The following is a 21,134-nucleotide window of genomic DNA, read 5'->3' on the forward strand; positions in this document are numbered from 1 at the left end:
CTGTGGAAACTAAATTCCAACTTGTGCCACATAAAAAGCCAACTAGTTGCAAGTATCAGGTGCAACCGGCAGCCGAGACACGTTTTGTTTGTTCCATGGTGCATCACACTGGCCCCTCCCACTGCCTCTAGCATGTCATTATCCACCCAATTACAAAAAAACACAGCATTTCTATGTCGCCTATATACTGTGCACAGTACATATAAGAGAAAACACATATGTATCCCGGTAGAGGTCCGTTTAATGATGTGCGACAGAGCGTCCGCTTGCTTGCGTCCGCACACCCCACCGCCGATGCCTGTTAATTTTACAGCTTATCCACTTTGTTTATTTTCATTTTTTCTTATTAAAATGTGCAAACGCACACTTCACATTATCTCTGCGAAACATTGGGCTAAAACAAAGGTTGATCCAGCAAACGTGTCTTTAACTTCACGAGGAAGGGATTAAAATGCGCACGTACACACACACACACACACACACACACACACACACACACACACACACACACACACACACAGATCACACACAACGCTCACAGCGCTCTGGGTATGGATTTTTTTTTTTCCTTTCTGATTTTGCCTTCATCCAGTCAAACAGCTAATCACATTAGGCTATATACGGCTTTACTTTGTTAAAGTCTCATTTCAGACAAATGCAAAATTAGATTTCTGGAATAAGAAAAAAAAAAAAGCCCTTTGGGGGGGAAGAGCAGCTTTGCTGTTTTCACTTTAGTCTTGGAAATTTGTGTGGGCTGCCTTAATTGGGGCTAAGTCTTATGAAAACCTTGTAATGTGTGTGTGTGTTTTTTATTTTTTTATTTTATTTCTTCCTCCAGCCTAACTAGCGGTTGCCGTGGCAACCAGCCAGAAGGTAACAGACAGTTTTAACGCATTTAGATAAATAAGAGAAGCTGAAGACATCAGACTCCCCAAAGCAGATAATGAGCTTCGGCGGTCGGCCTGTTTGTCAACATGATAATAAGAAACTGGGAGTTTAACCGTGGCGCTTTGTGCGGAATTTGACATCACTATCAAATAAATTCCCCAACAGAACAAAAGTCAGACGAGAGGAAGAAAAAGCCTCCGCAACTTTCCGCAAATACGATTTCAATGACAAATTCAGTTCAATTGTTTTGGAAGAGTTCACGGCTCACGCAAGTTCTACTTTTAACACAGATTTTGTACAAACTGCTGCCACAGAAGCGTCTAAGCTTTATCAGCCGCTGGGCTAGCAAATACTCGTCCCTTCCTGCTTTCCTGCTATCTTCGGCTATCTTTCCCTGAATCGGAGAATGTTTGTCTGAAATGAGAGAATTTATGATAAAACTTTCAACCATTTAGCCATTTTTTCACCAAAAAGCTGATTAGCAGAAGTTATTAACTATTATTATCTGTTGCCGCCGAAATATGTGCTGCACCTAGGAGGGAACCTGGAGGCAGCGGGCAGGTGATTTACCAAACAAGGTTGAACTCATCAAGGAAAGAGTCCGAACTATTAGACATTCAGATGTAATCACAGTTTGTTTTTTGTCTTTTTGGTTTGTTTATTAGCTGCTGTGCGTTGTTCTCACCGTCGACTTAAGTGTGTGTGTACGTCTTTGTGTGTGTGTGTGTGTGTGTGTGTGTGTGTGTGTCTCAAAACTTGCAAAGGGGAGGATGGGGAAGGAGAAAAGAGGAAGAGACGAGAAGGAGACCAAGTAGCAGATGAGAGCAGTCAGCTGTTCCTCTGAAACACACAGAGTGACGACCAGAGTGAGTCACGACCGCTGGACAAACACCAGCCACCTTCTGAGTGTGTGTGTGTGTGTGTGTGTGTGTGTGTGTGTGTGTGTGTGTGTATGTGAACAAATAGGGCTCCTCTTGATAGCAGATTTGCTCTGACATGATTCACGAAGTCCTGCCTGCAAGGGATGCACACAAACACACGCACGTACACAAACACACACTGAGAAACACAGTGAATCCGTAAAATAAAATCTGAATTAGACGATGAACTAAAATTCAATCAAGCAGATTCATAGGTCATCTTGTCCGTGTGAGAGACCTGCGCCAGTGGTTGCGCCTGCGGGGAGCCCCTCAATAACACGTCCTCTTGTTTTTGGCCGTACAGCGGTTGCAGTTGTGTACTTCCTGCCGGAGCTCCGCAGACGTCCTTGTGTTTTTTTCCGTTTGTTGCTTCTCTTGCTCTCGTCAGTTCGCTTTTTGCCGTCAACGTTTGCTTTAAGCTGGCGGGCTGCCGCGGCCACGTCGCAGCTCACGGTTCAGCCACCACCGAAGAAAAAGTTTTGACCGTTTTTTTTTTTCCCCCCTCCACTAATCTCTCAGACTCAGCTTTCAGGCCGTTTTCAGCTCTGAACTTCTATAAGAGCCATAGGTTGTTTTTTTTGTTTTTTTTTTCCCTCCCTGCATCAATTCGTAGGGGTCACTCTGGTGTAAATGAGAGCAGCTCCAGACGGGCCAAGACTGGCTTTGCAGAGGATTATCGGGTTGCGTTGAGCCGTGGGATTCGCTCCCTTCTGCAGTATGAGCATGCTAGCGAGCTGCATCGCTAAGCTTGTTATTATTGTTTTGGCAGAAGGAGACTGACTTTCTCAGGGAGTAAAAAGTAAAAAAAAAAAAAAAGGTAGCGGACAGTAAGAAGTAAAAAGGATATAAAGTGAGGAGAAGTTGGAGAGGCGGAAGAAGAACAGAATGTCGAGGCGATGAAGAAAAGGTAAATTCTTGGAAGAATATTAATTGTGCTGGGAAAAGGAAAGAAAGAAAGAGAAACTTGCAACACATCCGCAAAAATCTTTTTTCACAGACTGTTACAGTTTAGCAGCATCCAGAGGATAAAACTCAGTAAACCGTCTTGCTTTGCTGAAGTTCTGAAACTGATATCTTGCACATCCATCTTGCGGAGCTGCCGTCCAAAAGCATTTTTTAGCCAGTGCAACCAATCAGTTTTTAATCCAGGCCACAGAACTTGAATAAATGATGTCAATAGTTAGTCAGTTAGTCATAAAACAGCTGTATTCCATCCATTTTTTGTGTTTGTACTGCAGTGAAACTTGTGACAGTCACCCATGTGAGACATGCTGAGGAATGCTGTTCAAATAGCACATCCGTGGAAAAAATGCTTAAAAAGCAAAGTCATTCTATAGTTTGTAATGGCCTAATTAAGGACCCCGTATCGGCATTGGTGATTTCTGAAATGCAAGTACGTATACTAGAAAAAAAGAAAGAAAAAGAAGTGGTATCGGTGCATCCCTAATTACGTCTAGTTTGTTCAGTCTGACCTCTCGTTATGTGTCACGCTGCCCCTCAGTGGCACCTCAGGGAAAGAACATGCTTTCGTCGTGGAGCAGAAATAAACATCCTGCGATGTCTCCAGTTTTTAAAAAAAAAGAAAAAAAAAATCTTGTATTAGCATCACATCCTCAGCTCATATCCAAATCAGAGTAAAAAAAAAAAAAAAAAAAAAAAACTCAATATGGAACTCAGGCACAGTTAAGTAGCGGACGAGGCATTTTCCCCGGCTGTGTGGCCTGTGTGGCCGCGGTTTCGCTGCGAGATTTTTTCCTCCTCCTCTCGTGTCTCGCCTCTCCAGCCTGTCAGCTATTTTGACCGCTGCCGCTTCAGGTACTGTACTGGGCTGACAGTGATGGTTGCGCCGCGCTCATCCAGCGCACTCAGGCTGAAAACTCAACCTGGCATTTTCCTGGAGCTGGAATGGGAGGTAGCGGCGGCGGTGGTGGGGTAGAGAGAGAAAGAGAGAGAGAGAGAGAGAGAGAGTGAGAGAGAGAGAGAGAGAGAGAGTGAGACGGAGCACTCTGGCACTGACAGGCGGCTCCCCGGACTCGCCGCCGACCACGATGACACGGCCACATCAGGGGGAGCAGTGGCCGTGAAAAACCCCACCGCATTCCACGGCGCCCTGGAAACAATTACGGCTGAACTTCCTCCCAGTCTTCTGCTGAAACCGGCTGAAGGTGCTGCATTGTGTTGCTGTTGTCGTGTAAATGAAATGTAGCCAGTTTTTAGCCGTGTATGCAAAAGTACTCCCCCCCCCCAAAGGTCCTGTTGTGATTTCTATGGCGTGTTAGAAGCAGCAGTGTGCCATACTGATTTGGCATCGATCTGAAAAGTGAATACATTGCGAGTATTGTCAATGTAAAATTGCTAAAGAATTATCATGAAATTCATTGTGTTTTTTTTTTGTTTTTTTTTTCATGTTGATTATTATATCGTTAAAATCCTGGACAGAATTTGGGCAGTGCTTTTGGGTGAACAATTTTGACGAAATTTGTCTTCTCATGTGACAAAATACGTTATTCCAACTTCATGGGCATAGTGCTCTCTAAATACAAATACAATATCTAGGTACAAACCAAAAGTATCACTACTTCTACTAATACCTGGTCAGAAAGACTGTGATCATGTGACCAAACTATGGAATAGCACCAATTTTTAAAACCAAATATTTTTATACAATAGAAGAACATATTGTAAGTCCCGGTTGCAAAGGTTTTATGTAGTTTGGTTGCGCTGAATATTTCAACTTCACATTCTTCACGTTTTCTGTTGTTTTCATCCCTCCACCTCTCATTTCTTTCACCCTCAGTGTCATTCCTCCTCTTCCTGGCATCCTCACCGTTCACTCTCCCATCCGTTCCTCCGCCGTTAATCACGGCCTCTCTGTTTCGCCACGGGGGGAAAATCCCCATCGCCGCTCTCCCTACTTCATCTGGAATTAATGAAGGCTGACAGAAGAGGCTGCGGAGGAGCCCGGAGATGCCCATAACGGATCGTCAGGTTAAACCGGGAGGATGCAGAAAGGTAGGCGTGCGTTTTTTTTTTTGTTTTTTTTTCCTTCCCTGTTAGTCAGAGGGACAAAAAGAATTTTAAATGGATGGTGTCATTAGCTGCTGCGATGGCATATTCTTCCACTAGGAGGCATTTTTACCTCCGGACAGGAAAATCAATTTCAGGGCTGGAAAGATGAAAGACGAGAGGATCCAGAAAAATGTTTCCTGCTGAGTCCAAGAAAGATTATCAGCATGGAGGGAGAGTTGAGGTCTTCTGGCCTGCATCCGACGGAAGGAAATGTTCAGCATCCGTATGGGTGAAGAGCCTCTGATCTCACACAGCTGTTATTTTTTTTTTTTTTTACGTGTACAAGATCACAGATTGTCTTGTCACGGATCAATGACGGGCAGAATGTGGATCACAATGAAAGTGAGGATGACAGACAAATACGACCCCTGAGCAAAATGAAAGAATCACAGAATTCTTCAGAATGGGGAAGTGTGACAGATGGTATTTTGTTGGTCGAGACCTGCCCCTTCAACAAATGAAGTTTCAGGTCTGAAATCGAGCACGTCCGTTTTGAAAAACCCGAAATAAAATTCCTCTGATCGGTGCGAGACCAAACAACCAACCCGGTCAGCTTGAAGCCTCTGGGATGTTGCCAAGATGGGAGTCGACTCAGGTGTCTGATTGGTCCACCAGTTTTCCTTGGACTCGGTCTCTCCGGATGGACGCATGAATTTTGGGGGGAAAAGGCGGCGCGCCAGGTTGAAGTCCTGTCATCTTCGCTCAGTGCCGTTCGGATGTTCTGAAATTCGTGAGCCGTGTTGCCCCCCCACTCTCCTCCCCCCCATCGCCCCCTGCAGCAGGAGACGAGAATAAAAAAAAAAGGGAAAAGGTAGACAAGGGCGGTCTGTTTCCTGCGGCCGAGCCTCTTACGTAAGGATGACACGGCCTTTTAAAGTTGATGTGGACGGACACGACTCGCTCAGGGTTGGAAGCTCCGCCTCCACATCCGTCAGCGCGTTAGATGTGAACCAGGAACGTGCGCACAGACGGCCAGCCGGCCAGCCCGACTGTTGCGTCCTGCCGCCGGCTGTTGGCGGCGAGTCAGCCGTCCGTCAGGCCGGGAGGCCCCACCCACCCGGCCGACAAGACCCCGCCTCCCACCAGATCAGGCAGCCAACCAGCCTGTTCCCCATCTCCATCACACCACCACCACCACCGCCACCGCCACTGCTTTTCCTCACTTCCTCCTCACTTGTTAGCCGCGACCTCCCCACCACACACACACACACACACACACACACACACCCTCACACGCACCCTCCCCCTCCCGCCGTCGCTGTGTAAAAAGGGCAGGCCTGTCAGAAAGGTTTAGCCACGATGCCTCGTTTTCTCCCCGGCACAAACTGAGGTCAACTGACCCCGACCGTGTATTTACTGTCGGGGAAGGAGACGGCGGAGGGAGATTCGGCCGAGTGTTGGGCCAGTGTGATTTCTGTGGGTGATTCCAGGTCGCGGTGAAGCTTTGCTTCTGGAAAGAGACGACGGAGCAGACGGAGACGAACCCAAACCCTAACATTTCCTGCGCTGTCCTTTGACAGAGCTTCGAGTTTAATCCCAGTGCTTATTATTTATTGAGAAAAAAATGTGACTGGGTCTCAGGGAAGCAGCCAATTTAGCCCTCTGTTTGCAGCCCCCGGATAAAATTAAGAATTGTCCGTCGGACACCTTTCACGTGTTTATGAGGAGATAAAGACAAGGCAGTCTCAGAGAGTGGAGTCAGCCTTTGGACAGGGGTTGGAGTCTGTGCCCTTTCTGACATCACCAGGGGTGGGTTTTTCCAAAACTTTGGGTTTTTGTTTTTAGTTTTTGTCCACAAAACCCGGATCCAAGTGGATGAACTTCTCTGAGTACTAGGAGACGGTTTGTTGTTGCTCAATTTGAACTATTACCCCTTTAAATGAACACTGACATGTCCAAACCTCCACAGGGAGTTCAAAGATACCGTTGATGATGACGACAAAACAAAATCAATCCAAAATTAGCTGGAAAAGAAAAAAAGTGACGCGCCGGAGTGCGTTAAAATGACTCGAGGCCGCCGAGGACACGCCCCCCCTCCCCCTCCACCGGCTGAGCGAAAGGTCGCGCGGTTAATGTAAGGCGTCGGTTTAAAGCCACCCGGGGACCAGTAGCGAGCGGCATTAACCGCAGCTGCTCATTTATTCATAGAGAAGACATGAATGAATCATGAATCCTTAAAATACGCTCCGGCGGAATGATTTCCTCCGCCGGCCAACGGGGCTCGTCTCTCTTTCTCTCTCCACCTCCCTGGCCTCTCTCTCTCTCTCTCTCTCTCTCTCTCTCTCTCTCTCTCTCTCTCTCTCTCTCTCTCTCTCTCCCTCTCTTCAGCAGGATCTCAGCTCCTCAGGGGGAGCTGAGATGTGTTGAGTCACGAGATGCAGCGATACACACGTCTTGAAGTTGTTAGTGGAAACACGTGGCGGAAGATATCTTGACTCCCTAGACCAGTGATGGAGGCGTACGACTTTCTGGGCGACTGTACGAGGACAATCAGACGTTTTCCAATCTGTCGCTCATTCTTCTGGACTTTTCAAGAGGACTTTTTAAGAATGTTGCTCTCAGAAGATGTATGGGAACTCTTGTCAACATCTGTTGCTGTCACGTAATCCGCTGTTATTTCACTGTTGAATGCAGATTAAACACTCCCCATGTCTTGCATCTGTAAATATACAATAGTGGAGAAAAAAGGTTTTCGGATACCCTTAAAATGTATTACTCAGTCACAATTTTTGTTTCATTAAATATTTGCCATTGAATATTCTTTGTTTTCCAAAAGGTTTGGCTGCATCAGAGGCAAACAAAAAAACAACTGGGAATGATTTTGTCGTTTAGAGTTAAAGTGAGAAATTAATTTACAAATTCTTGTAGTTCCTGTGGTCCTTGTGCTCTGAATGTGTTGCGACAAGAGGTCGTCATCTTTGCTGAAACATCCAATTCCGAGCGGCATGTGAGTGAAGGTTGGTGACTGGCACTAAAAATAAACTTAAACAATAAAGACTTAAGACTTCCGATTCAGTAATAACACACAAATAAACTGCACCTGTCTGCATCAATGGTTCATATTATTTTCACACACACCGACTGTCAGAGGGAAAAACGCCTGTGATGAAGACGATGATGAAGACGACGATGAAGACGCCTGCACAGCTGTTAATGTCATAATCGAGGCCCGCCGTGGTGGAGGTTCGGAGGGGGGGGCTGCGGAGTCGAGATTTTAAAAAAAAGTGTGGGGGGTTTGGAAGGGGGGAGAAAAAAAATAAAGGAAAGAATACACACAGTGCAAACAAGTCTGCGGCGTAATTCCCTGCATGTCCAATGTGGAATTGATTCGGAGCGCCGGGCTGTGACGGGCTGCTCACCCCGGGCTCAAGTCAAGCACGTCCCGCTTAAATTGCATAAGAGGCTGAGCCGCCTTTCAGCCAAATTAAGCCCCTCAGTCTGTCGGCCGCCGGCTGCTGACTGCCTCAATCCTCCTCCGCCGCCGCCGCCGCCGCCGCCTCCTTCCCGCTTCCTCGCCGCTTCCTTAATACTCCCCAACTACCACCCCCCCCCATCCCTCTACTTCCTCGTACAGTTGCGCGCCCACACAGCTGAGCCGGGCTGAGCCGTGCGGCCCGTCTGCCGGCCGTGATAGTAACGGCTTTAATAAAAACACTGTTTGGGGGATGAGAATTGAATTTCATACTTGGACGCCCCGACGCTACATGTGTTTCTTTTTAATAAAGAAGGGAGAGGCGGCGGCGGCGGCGCCCAGAGCCAGATAGGAGCGGGCTTTTTCTTTTCCTTCTTTTTTCTTTTTTTTTTTTTGGTTTCCGACTTCCTTCCCTTCTTCGCGTTCCGTTCGTGCTTCCGTGAGCTCAGCTGTGCGCTCGCCGGAGGAGGAAAATCAGGCCGGCCAATCACCTTTCTCCGAGATAAGATGCCCCCTCCCCTCAATTCCCCCCGCTGCTCATCCTCCCTAAAAAGTGACTGTCACATTCATTTCCTCCCCTGCTGCGGGATCTCGGGGATCAGACACGCTCCCGCCTTTCGAATCATCGTCTTCCGATCCACCGTCGATGGCGACCGGACCTGCTCCCACTCGCCGGCAGCGGCCGGAACTCCGGGAGCTTCCGGTTTGATCCCAAATAGATTGACTGGGTTTGCGAATCCTCCCCCGCAGATTTGATTCGACCGGAGTAGGAGGTCGGGATAAAACTGGACCTTGGTTTGGTTTGAGTCCGGGGTGAAAGATAGAAGTTTTGTTTTTTTGTTTTTTTGGAGGCGGCTTCGTGACAATGACAGGAAGTTACAGGAAGCTAACGAAGAAAAAAAAAGGAAAAGCAAAACTGTCGCAGCAACATCAGCCGTGGAAGCACTTAAAAACCCAGAGAACGAGGCTAGCTGGACATCAGGAACTATACCTTAAAATGAAATAAATAAAAACCAACTGTAATATAAATGATTTATTAATTAATCTAATTAAGTAACACTGTTAACCCAATTTTTAATCCAAACATTGCAAGTTTTTGTCCCCTTAAACCAATTTAGGCAAATTGTACTTCAGTCAAATGTGTTGTTTGGTTAAAATGTCACATGATCAAAGTTTTCATTTGAAAACCTGCAGGAAAAAAAGTCATTGTTTAGTTTGTGGGCAAAGAAAGCGCAGCACCTAAATTATCTGATGCACCAGACTTTTAAAAGTACTTCTTGAAATTTGTCACCCGCTGCATCTTAGCCTAGCTCTTAGCTCTTAGCCCTTAGCTCTTGGCCCTTAGCTTTTAGCCCTAAGCTCTTAGCCGTGAGCTGCCACAGTGTGGTCAGTGACTGACGGTTTATCGGATGTGAGAATTCCGTCAGTGAAACTTTTCCTCCTTTCCTGTCCCAACAGCCCCTCTCTTCTCCATCCTCCCACTGACATCGCTGTGATCTCTGGCAGAACGGGGAAACGTCGTGTCGCGTCTGTCGTGCTCGCATCAACTGCCGCCGCCGCCGCCGCCGCCACTGTCGCCTCTTTTAATAACCACCTCCTAACTGCTGCTGCTGCTCCGCCTCCGCTGATAAATTTGCCCGGACGGGAGTTTTTGTCTGCTGACAGATAAGTCGCCTCGGCGGAGAGTCACAGCCGCAAGAAAAAAAAAAGGGGGGGGGGGGGGGGGAGGAGTGAGTGGGGGCGGGGGGTTGTGTGCTTGTTCCAATAAACGGGGGTACAAAAAACTTTATTTGTCTCGCTGTCATTTCCTTCTTCCGAGATCTTGCGGAAAAATCAATTTCCCAGCCGTGCCTGGCGGGATCATAGAGCGTCGGGAACGCTCGCCGCTCGCTGCTGCCACGGCAGCGGCAGGAAAAGCTGAGCGCAGCAGGCCGGGAGCTCGCACCTGAGCGCCAGAGTATTGACTTTTCATTATTTATTTATTTTTTTTGTCAGCTGACTGGTTTGAACAAAGGACTGGTTGGGAGGAAAAAAAAAAATCTGTTTGACAAATTTTTGCCCTCTTGAAGAGCCGGAGCGCCGGCTGATCTCTGATGCTCTGAACACAGTATTGATCTCATCTCCCCCACCACAGTTTTTTTTTTTCTTTTAACACATCTGACCTGGGATCAGCACACTGCCACGCTGCCACTCTGCAGAAGACAGAACGTCCAATAAAAAGCCCTTGGTTATGGCTCTCCAGAACAGATATCGGCAGGAGCGTCGCTCAATTTCTGCCGGGGGAAACGTCGTCGTGGCTGCAGAATCAGTCTCAGTGCTGCCACATGGTGGCAGATGACCTTTTCATGACCAGCAGCGTAACCAGCAGTGGATCTTTAAGAAATAGTTTAACATTTTGGCAGTGAGGATTTCTTTTTGTTGCTATCCCAGAAGACCCGCAACCTGATTTATGTGACCAAAAAAACAAATCGCTAACACATCAACACTGTGTCACTCCGGGCCGGTTAGCTTAGTTTTGGTTAGCGTAGGTTAGCTATTTACTTTTTTTTCACGACTGCAAAAAAGAAAATATCCCCCCCCAAAAAAGTCTTCTAGGTTGTGAGGTATCAGCCGGGACGCCATTTGATCGGACTGAAGCCGACGCCCATTTAGTGTTTTCCTCGTTCTCTTCTTACTGCTTCCTGCTGCTGCTGAAATAAATTTCCCATAAGTCGCCCTGTAATTGTGCAGGTGTGGCAAAAGTCGAATCGTCTGCAGAATGAGGAGGAATGTAGGAGAGAATCGATGTGTCTGTGTGTGTGTGTGTGTGTGTGTGTGTGTGTGTGTGTGTGTACTGTAGCAGGAGGCAGCTAGGAGTCCTGGATTGCAGGTTATCATGGGAACATGCAGCCCTTAATAGAAAATGGCTGCGTCGTCTCCCATCTCATTTTGAAATGTAGCGCAGACGACAGTTTTTTAAAGATGCATGTAGGAGGGAAGTGGGTGTGTGTGTGTGGAGGTGGGAGACCTCGCACACACACACACACACACACACACACACACACGTACACACACTGGGGCGAAGAAACAGTCAGCGCTGACCAAGCTATCATGGGAAAGATGAATAAATGGATGAATGGATGGGGTTTGAATTGGTGGAAAGAACAAACAAACCGGTTGAGGAAGAAAGAAAAGGCCAGAAACCAAACGTGAGCGTCTTTAAAGCTCCAGTGTTGTTGCCATGATCAGATATTTATCCTGGACTCCAGTGGAGCAGACTTACATTAAATCTAAAACTCCTAAAAAAAATAATAGTATTATATATAGAAATATAGAAAACTAGCCCTCTGTTTACTGGCACCCAATTATCTATCTGCACCCTTTGTGACATCACAGCCAGGATGATTCCCAGATCTTTCTTTTTTTTATGTATAGCAAGCAAGAAGTAAAGGGTGGACTTTTTCTCATTTTAGCTGAAGTGCAAACTGGGGACCTTTTACAACAAGTGAGCAAACAGGAAACCGCTGGCGATGTGCTGAAGTGTTAGCATCAGGTTGTGACAGACAGACGGGCCAATCACGACACGGCCACATCTTGAGGCGAAGCCCTGCTGACTGTTATTAATTGAAATGTGATTGGAGGATAGGAGGGTTGATGGAAGGAGGGAGGGAGGGAGGGTCAGGAGGAGAATCACATCTAATCCACATCAGAGCAAATTAATAACTCTCTCCTCTCGTCCTCCCTCTCCTCTCCACTCCTCTCATCAGCGGCGATGGCGACCAGGAATTAGAAAAAAGGGGCGAGAAATAATTGAATAGGGCCGTTTCTGAAAGGGGCGCTGGAGGCCAGCTGGCAAATTGGGAGAGGGGATTAATTTGCGCGACAATTCAGGGGGAGGTGGCGGCGCCCCCCGGAGGAGCTCTCGTCTCTTTTTCTCTCTAAATGCCCGAGAGATTTTTTTTTTTTTTTCCCGCAGACGTCCAAATCTCAGGACGGATGACAGAGAGCAGAAAAGTTTCCAGGTTCACCAACTTTCCGGCCTCGTCACGGCTAAAGTTCAGGGCTGTCGGCTCTGGAGCTCGTTTACGTCGTCCCACAATCAGCTTCTTTGATCTTAGCCTCCCAAACCACACGTTATACAGACTTACCCGCTCTTTTTGAGAAACTACAAAGAATAACTACTCAATTTGTTGTCCTTCGATTAGTTGCATCATTTGTTGAGTTCAGCGTCTCTGCAACATTGTTCCCACCCGTCGGGTTGCACATTTTTATGTCGATATTGGCAGTGAAATCGATGTTGATATTGGCTGGTATCCACACCTCCATCCCCTTCTTCTCCTGAAGTCTTCTTTTTTAGGTCAAGCTAGTCTGTCAAGACAGTGGATAAAAAAAGCAAAAAAACAAATAAACTCAAAACCTTTATTGATGGACCGGGAAAAAGACTTCAGATGTTAAACGTTGTCTTGTCACGGGACTTACAGGTGACGTGGAGACGCTAGCCGTGTCCCAGGCGCCAGGAAACGTTCTAGCGATCCGTCTTCACTCAACCCGACTGCAACGTCCTCGGCCGTCCAAGCCGCCTCCTGCAACGGCGCTTGAGTCAACCCACTTAGAGTTAAGTGTGTAATATTTTGAGATTTTGAGAAGAAACAGTGACATCAAGTGGTTACATTTCGATTGGAGCACTCAACCTCTCAGCCTTCTTCTTCTCCTGAGCTTGCCAGTGAACTACATTGGCCTGTGAACACAAACCCTTATATTATTATATATATTATTATCCACCTTCTTCTTTGTTGGTTTATGTGAGGACAAGAGCCTTGTGCCTAAATACAAAATGCTGTCAGGCAGCTGGATTGTCCATATCGGCTTCCTTGGCAGCTAGCTGGGAGCAAGTCCCTTGCTATATTTATATTCTTATATATAAGTAAGGACTGTTCTATGGGTACGAAAACCAAATTACTTTTATTGTACTGCAAGTATTGACTTTTATCAAGGTAGTTATGGGCAGTATTATTAAGCTTTTACCAATATAAAAATCTTAAATCAGGCCAAATATTACACACTGGACCTTTAAGTGCCGTCTTTGGATTGTTTAGACCTTGAGATCGTTGTTAGATCGTTTAGATTTTGAAAGAGAGAGTTTTTTAAGTGCACAGTGGAAGAATTCTGAATTTTTCTTCGTGTCTGGAAATGAGAAAACTGGAAACAACATGTAGACGTTGCAAGACCGGGACAAACGGACATGCCTTCTTTTTTAGTGTCACAAACATTGGAACGCAAACCTTACAATTAAACAACTGTGTTTTTATTTTATTTTTTACTCACGACTCCTGTCCAGTCTGTCCTCGCCAAAACTCGTCTGGAGTTTTTATCAGCCGCGGGACTCGACAACTTGACAAGGACGAGCGCGTTGTGTGGCGAGCGACCTCGCCGTGAGTGTCGGCGTTTAAACGCCTCGTCCTCTTCCTCTTAGAAACCAATCTCTTTGTCGCTGTTCGCCCTGACATCGCCCGTCATGTCAAGAACGCTCATTTTATACCGACTCACACACACACACACACACACACACACAAACACGTGCAGCCCTGCAGGGCCTGTGTATGCAGCCTCAGTCGGACGTGGCTCCCGTTGCACGAGGACGATGAGCGAAGAATGCGCGGTGCGGAGCGAATGAGGAGCGGAGGTAAAGCGAGCGAGCTGTGAAAGAGAAGTTTGCACCAACAGAGAAAAAGCTGCGCAGGAAGGACGGAAGGTCTCAGCTCCGTCGGTTCAACCTTGGCCCTTTATGTAAAAAGAAAGGAAAAAAAAAACTTCAGTGGATGAACCTGCAGAGAAACTCTGAAAAGTTTCTCTCCGACACTCCGGGAAGAAGTGAACGTGTCTCAGAACTCGTCAGGGTAGCAGATACTTGACAGAACTTACAAGGACGACAAGTCGCTGGCCGGTGGTTCTTCACAGGGACGCACGGTGAAAGAAAACAAGCAACGACGAAGACGATTCAGCGTCGTCGCTCAAACGGATGTTCTTGTTTTTGCCCTGCAGGAGGAGCCGGAGAACCTGGAGGGAAGGAGGGAGAACACGCAAAACCTCGCACAGATATCCTTGATATCGGATCCCCTTCCCTGGCTTTTCCCCATTGTCGCGCAATCGCTCAACTCAGCAGGTAGGGGGCGGCATTTGAAGGTATGTTCTGTGTTGGTCTGGCTAAAGTTTTGTCACATGTGGCTACAAGGTAAATACTATCAGTGCTGCTATCGTTATCAAGACTATCAACGATACCAATATCAAACCGACAGTATTCCAATACTTATTTTGATCCTGATAGCTAAAATTCCTGATAGCCTTGGATATCGTGAATTTGATTCACGATATCCAGGCGCATCCTGACGCCCCACTCCAGAAACATCAGACAGGCCCTTTTAAATCTCTTTCCTCTGTTCCGTGTCGGCAGGCTTCCTCCTCCGCCATCCCTCCACACACCCTCAGCCTCCTCCTTCACCTCCTCTCTGGTATTTTCCTCCCCCCGCCAGCGATGCCAGCGTCCCTCCCCCATCTCTACCTCCCTGCCCTCCCCCCTCCGCCGTCACTCTTCCTCCCCTCTATCTCTCGCCGCTCGTTTACGCCTCCTCTGCGAGCGCTATTACAGCATCGCTTTGCATTTAGATAACCGTCAGCCGCCTCAACACCTCCAATTGGTCCGGAGCAGAAAGGAGAAGAGGGGGTGGGGTGGGTGTGTGTGGGGGGGGTGGGGGGCAGATAAGTGTTATTGAGGCTCAAGTCGAATCCTTCGCTGACAAATAATTGCACATGTTGGAGGCTCTGTGGTTGTGGACAGAAATTATATATTTTTTTTTGCAGGAAATGCCAGCCAGCATTTATTTTTCCTTCTGGAATAATTCCAATCCTCGGTTCCAAACTGAAAGCAAAATAAGTTGTGTTGGAATGTAATGACTTGTTGGAGCGGAGGAGATGACAATGGGCCGTAATGGCACTTAAAAAAAGGAATAAAAAATAAAAATGGAACCTAAGATTCTCCTTTGAGCACTGACGAGTGTTTTTAATGGTTGAGGAATAAATACCTTCTCGGATGAAGGTCCTGCTGATTAATTGTAATAATCAAAAGACTTAAATTGTTTCTTCTCTCAGAATCTCAGCACCTGTTGATTTTCTTTTTCTCTACTTGTTGAGGGATTTACACTGATGATATTTTACTATGTTGTTTCTCTTTGATGTTCGTTGTCCTGGTCAATTAACTTCAAAAGCTCCTCATGTCTCACTGGTCATTCCAGTCACTCCCGCACAAATGCATTTTCTCTTATATCGCATAAAATAAATTACCTTTGACATCCATATTAGCATGAACAAAAAAAAACGACTCAACTGATTGTTACTCTGAGTGACTCAGGTTCATTTTTCCCTGAACAACATGAAACGTCAGCATCCATCCAGGCTGTGATGTGAAATCCTGTCAGTGGCTCATTAAGGTAAAAAAAATAAATAGAAACAACTCTTTTTACCGCCTGCGATGAGGATCGGGAGACTTCAGATGCCGTCAGTCACTTAATCACAGCCTTGGAAAAAAAAAAAAAAAAAAAAAATGGAAATGATTTTCTCCCCCTGCCTGATTGCCCCTTATTGACCGCTGTGTTAAAACAAACAAGTTGTCGAGATTGAAACGTCATTTTTGGAGGTTTTAATTTCCTGCCGGCGATCAACAGCTTTTCACATTGGGGCTGAATTTGACGTTTTGCCGATTTTAACGATTGAGCAACGTGGGCGGAGCCGTCCGCACTCCAACTCTGTCCCTTTTGCAGTCTCTGTAACAAAACGAAAGTGTCCCGTCCTCCAGCTGTGATGATTCAGACTTTTGCTCTCAGTTGCAGAAGCTGTTAACTTCCGCATTAGCGAGACGCCCCCTGGTGTTCATCAATGGGCCGTCAGTGATTACAGGCATCCGGGAGAGACAAAAGGAGGGGAGTTTGTCTGTGTGGCTGTGGCTGTGTGTGTGTGTGTGTGTGTGTGTGTGTTTTCAACTGTGCACTGCATGCAGACGTCATTTGTGCAGCGTCTAGAGTTGATGTGATTTCGTGGCCTGAATTCCTGCACATCCGTGTTGGACATCCGTGATGCTGCCATTTATAACGTGACCAATCAGTCTCTCTCGAAGGAGAAAGGGGCGGAGCCACAAACTTTTCAGCCCGCCGTCATTACAGGCACAGGGACAGGAGCTGGTGAAGCCTCACCAGACACTTCTACCCTCCTACAGCTGGCAGCGATTGAACTCTGATTGGCCTGCTGTGGCCCAATAGAAAAATGTTGTCTAGTGGCTCTCGTATGAACTGAACCTCACGGATATGTGTAACAAATGTGCGTGTAGAGTGTTGGGTTGTCAACCGTCATCATTTCTATTGACGAAAGCTAGTGATAAGACACAAGTAGGCCGAGCGGGTTATGGTCCAAAACAGAGTGCTGAAATGTTGGACATCCGCAGCATAACGAGAATTAGAGTAATTGGGTGAAGAAAAAGTGCTCCGTCACTCCGACCTTTTTTTTTCCAAGTCCGGAAGAAAGAGGAGTTTAACCGCAGACCGACCACTGCTGCTGCTGTCGCAGCGCGCGGTCTGATCTAACGTTTGCGACAACGACAAAACCAAACAAAAGCTGCCAATTAATGAGAACATCCGGTGAAATAAACAGTAACAAATAACAACAACAACTACAAAAAGACTTTTTGTTTTTCAAAATGTCTCGGCTCAGCAAATTCTGAAGGCACGGAGACAACAAGGCTCCACCTCCGTTACGGTGTGTGGCCCTGTGTGACTACGTGTGTGTGTGTGTGTATGTCTGTGTGCGTGTGTGTGTTTCGCTAGCGTGCAGCCAAGTGTGGCGAGGATGAGAACGCGTTTGATCAGCTCTACGATCTCTCCCCCTCTCTCCATATCCGGGTCGTCCTGAATCTCGCCCACCACTCTTCCCACTGTGCCTTGATCGCCCAGCGTCCATTTCATCCCACTTACGTCGACTGATGCCAGATCATAATTAAAATCTCTGCAGAGAAACGCCTGAAAAAGAATCTAATTAGCCATTTAAAAAAAAGAAAAGAAAAAGAAAAGAAACCTATGTGTGTGTTTTCCACCACATGTAAAACAAAACAAAAAAACAAACAAACAAAAAAAGCAGCTATTAAAATGCTCTTAAAAACCATGTTTGCCGACAGCGAAGCAGGATCGTCGCGTAGCGTTCTTGCACATCGGAAAAATCTGGGTGTCTCTTTTTCTAGATTTTTTATTTTTTATTTTGTTTTGGTCGCCGGGAAAATCTGGATCAGGAGCCAAACCAGATCTCTGCTGAGTCGGATGGCGTTGCAGTCCCAAAGAGGAAGGTACTGTAGATAATTACTGGACGGTGCAAACTCCTGATTGGCTGAAAAGCCTTCCGACGGTCCTGCTCACAGGATGCATGTGTTACGGGTGCCCAGGATTGAGGATCACAATAACAAATACTGCACCTGTATGAAGCAGGTTACATGGAGAAACAAAGACACAGTTGGTGCCGTGGATCGTTCCAGAATGCATCTGAGATTTATTCACTTACATATATCATATCAACATCACATCAACGTCACATAAACACAATACTTTGCCGGTTCCAATGCTATTTAGCTCAGTTCCACATACTCCTCTAATCAGTTCTCTCACATTCACATTCAATTCCATCTCTACAGTTCACAAACAAATACACATGCTTTAATACGTTACAATAAATGAACGTTTTCTGTATACACAGACCCTTTAAGCAGTATAAACAGTTTACTATATAATTTTACCATATATTACCCACGGTGTTTCACGCACCTAAGCATGTAATGGATACGCACTTCTCCTCGTATAAAATCTCAGACTAATAAAGTGATTGTGTTCTGTGTGACCCTAAAGTAAGCTATGAACAAAAATATAAAACAACAACAATAATGACGCTTTAACTTAGCGTACAAACACGGACTCTTGCTCTGCCGAGCGTGACTGCTGCTCCGCCGGACACAAGATGGCGACCTCGCAGTGAAACTTGTCGCGGTCATTTTAACATCAATAAAGTCTTTAACATAAATTAAATTCTCAAAACAAACACTTTTGGTAGTACGTAACTACTCATACATGTGACATTATGGTGTTTTGTACTTTTTACCGACCTGTATGAAGCAGGTTACATGGAGAAACAAAGACACAGTTGGTGCTGTGGATCGTTCCAGAATGCATCTGAGGAATCGGGGAAGGCACCGCCCCCTTTACCTGTCCCCAGCGCAACTCGCCCCAACACATCAGTTCCCCCCTCTTGTACTTCGCCACCAAAACACTCAAATTATTTGTATAAAATTATAAACAAACAAATTAATAAAAATAAACAAAACAATTTAACATATTCCTATTGTTTAGGCACTAATTGTGGTTGAACCATTTTTGGGAGTACCACGCATGCAATTCTTTTCAACCGGTCCCTGAACAAAAATTTTAATTACTGATTAAAATGATCAAATAATCAATTAATTGTTCTGCACACCTTCTGAGTGGCACGTGTGATCCAATCAGTGTGAACCTGCAGTCAGTCACCCGCAGAGGAGGCTTTGATTCGTCAAAATCCTGATTTTAATTTTTTGTTTTATTTTCAGTTTTGCAAATACATAATCAAACGTGGCAGCTGCGAGGACGTGTGAAACCGTCTGTGTCCAATTAACCATCTGGAAAACTGAACTCCGTTTCTCTGTCGTAGCCAGAGAGCTTCGGCCCAGATGTGGGTGACTCAGATCGGATCCAGACCCCGCCAGACCCCCTGGTGGCCAAACGTGATGAAATTCTCCCTGGTTAGCAACATAGCAACATTTCATAAAGGCTAAGCGAGGTCAGCGAGGAGAGCCGGGAGTTAAATGACTCAAATGGAAGATCAGTGACACAGCAGGGGGATCGAGCACATGTTTGGTTTATGTTTGCGAGACTTTAGTAGTTGATTCAAAAGAACCTGCTGCTGCTCAGCGGGAGGTTTGTATGTTTTTTCATCCCTCCTGCAGTGATTTGAGCTTTTCATTTTTTGCCACACTTTGCAGTTCTGACAGCTTCAAACCAAAGAGTGACGCGAGTTCACTCCACCGCGCTTCCCAGCGAGCTGCTGCAGTGATCACTGGCGGAGATTCTGCGCAGCCAGCAAAGAAATGGTGAGTTTTAAAAACCACGTGATCGAAACTCTTGAATTTCTTCCCAAAATTTGGAGCAGTGTTCCCTTTCTGATTCACTGGGGGCAGAATGATGCGATGACTGAAGATGATTGGAACGGATCGGCGTGACTTATAGATGTCGGATCGGTGATGAGGGAACAGGAAGGCGCAGTGGGAGGCCAACAGCCCCAAATTAGGCTTCAAACACATCACCACCACCACCCTTCAAATGTCAGCCAGTGTCATGGAGTGATTGGTGTCCCCGTGTAGCACCTCAGCGAGGTTGCTGTGCAACTTGCAGCACTCTGCACAAGCAGTGAAGTCATCAAACTGCAGAGACTCATCCATTGATCTTATATCATTTTCAATGTTTATTTACTTTTCAATTTGGAAGACTTGAGTACAAAGGAAGTGTTGAATCACTGAAGTGACGAGAGAGCCGACTCTCCTCGGGGCGAGCCGAGCCAAATGATCCGGCTCACTGAAAAGGAACCGCAATTCCCATCTCAGAAGAGCAAAGAACAAACAGCTGAAGGCTTTTCTCTGCTGACGACCGGCAGCAGTTTTGTTCAAACTCTGTGGAAGGCTTGAAATCCGATTCAGTCTGGGTGTGAATCAGTAGGTGAACACGAGTTTGATGACACGCGCTGTGATATTCCGGTGCTGATGAATTCCAGTATTGACTCCAATCATCATTTTTTGCGTTGACTGTAGTTTGGAGTTTGTGGTTCGCTCCTTTTGCTCACCAGATGAATCTATTCAGCCCTGAAGCGGATAAACACTCCACTGCGTTGCCAAGTTTTTCCTCAGACCTTTTTTTTTGTTGTTGTTGTTGTTGTTGTTGTTGTTTCTGCTTGGAACCAGACACTTGGACAGGAAGTGGATTTTCGCCTCGTTCATTAATCTCAAGCCGCACTCGAAAAGGAAGAAAAATAGCAGGAGGGGAAAAAAGTGAGAGAAGATAAAAACTTTTTTTTTTTTTTCCGCAAACGGTGGAAAGGTTTCAGAGATTGTCCAATAAAGCCGAGGAAACGCACACCTGCCGACTCAGAAGAGCAGAGGAAGGCAGTGAACTGCAACCGTCTGGCTTCCTCACTCCACCGAGCAGCCCCTCTGCTGCTGCTGCTGCTGCTGCTGTTATATCGATGACGACACTTATCAATAATAACAATAATAACCAACGGCCTGTGGTGACGCTCTGCAGCCACCATCTGTCAGTTTTAAAGCGAGGCGACCTTCAGTCATAAACTTTAATTGAGCGCCCGTACACACACACACGGAGGGAGAGAGAGAGAGAGAGAGGGAGAGAGCGGTAGGAGGCACACACACACACACACACACACACACACACACACACACACACACACACACACACACACACACACACAAAGCAGTAGCAGCGGCTTCTCCGCAGTGTCCGTCCATCCAGATCCACCCAGACAGAAGCAATCAATCAATCGATCAATCAATCGCGTGTCGACCCGATCGGATCGGACACGCGAGCGTGTCTCCAGGCAAACGGCCGCGAACGCGTCACTCACGTGCCTGGAGTGGAGCGGAGCCGACTTGCACGCGGGCACGCACGCACGGACGGACGGGTCCAATGCTGCCACCTATGCGCGCCGTGGAGAATGTGCGTCTGGCTGGCTGCACGAGCTGT

At 46.5% G+C, this 21,134-nt stretch overlaps 1 long non-coding RNA gene across 1 annotated transcript in view; it reads right to left on the reverse strand.

The window, feature by feature from the left end:
- LOC142888373 (uncharacterized) overlaps positions 1-21,134 on the reverse strand; it is a 376,178-nt gene that overhangs the window by 288,191 nt on the left and 66,853 nt on the right. The gene's annotated exons all lie outside the window — the stretch shown is intronic.

Source organism: Nelusetta ayraudi, unplaced genomic scaffold, assembly GCF_046127955.1.
Source record: "Nelusetta ayraudi isolate G7.1 ecotype Tasmania unplaced genomic scaffold, CSIRO-AGI_Nayr_v1 ptg000019l, whole genome shotgun sequence".
NCBI classification, from domain to species: Eukaryota; Metazoa; Chordata; class Actinopteri; order Tetraodontiformes; family Monacanthidae; genus Nelusetta; species Nelusetta ayraudi.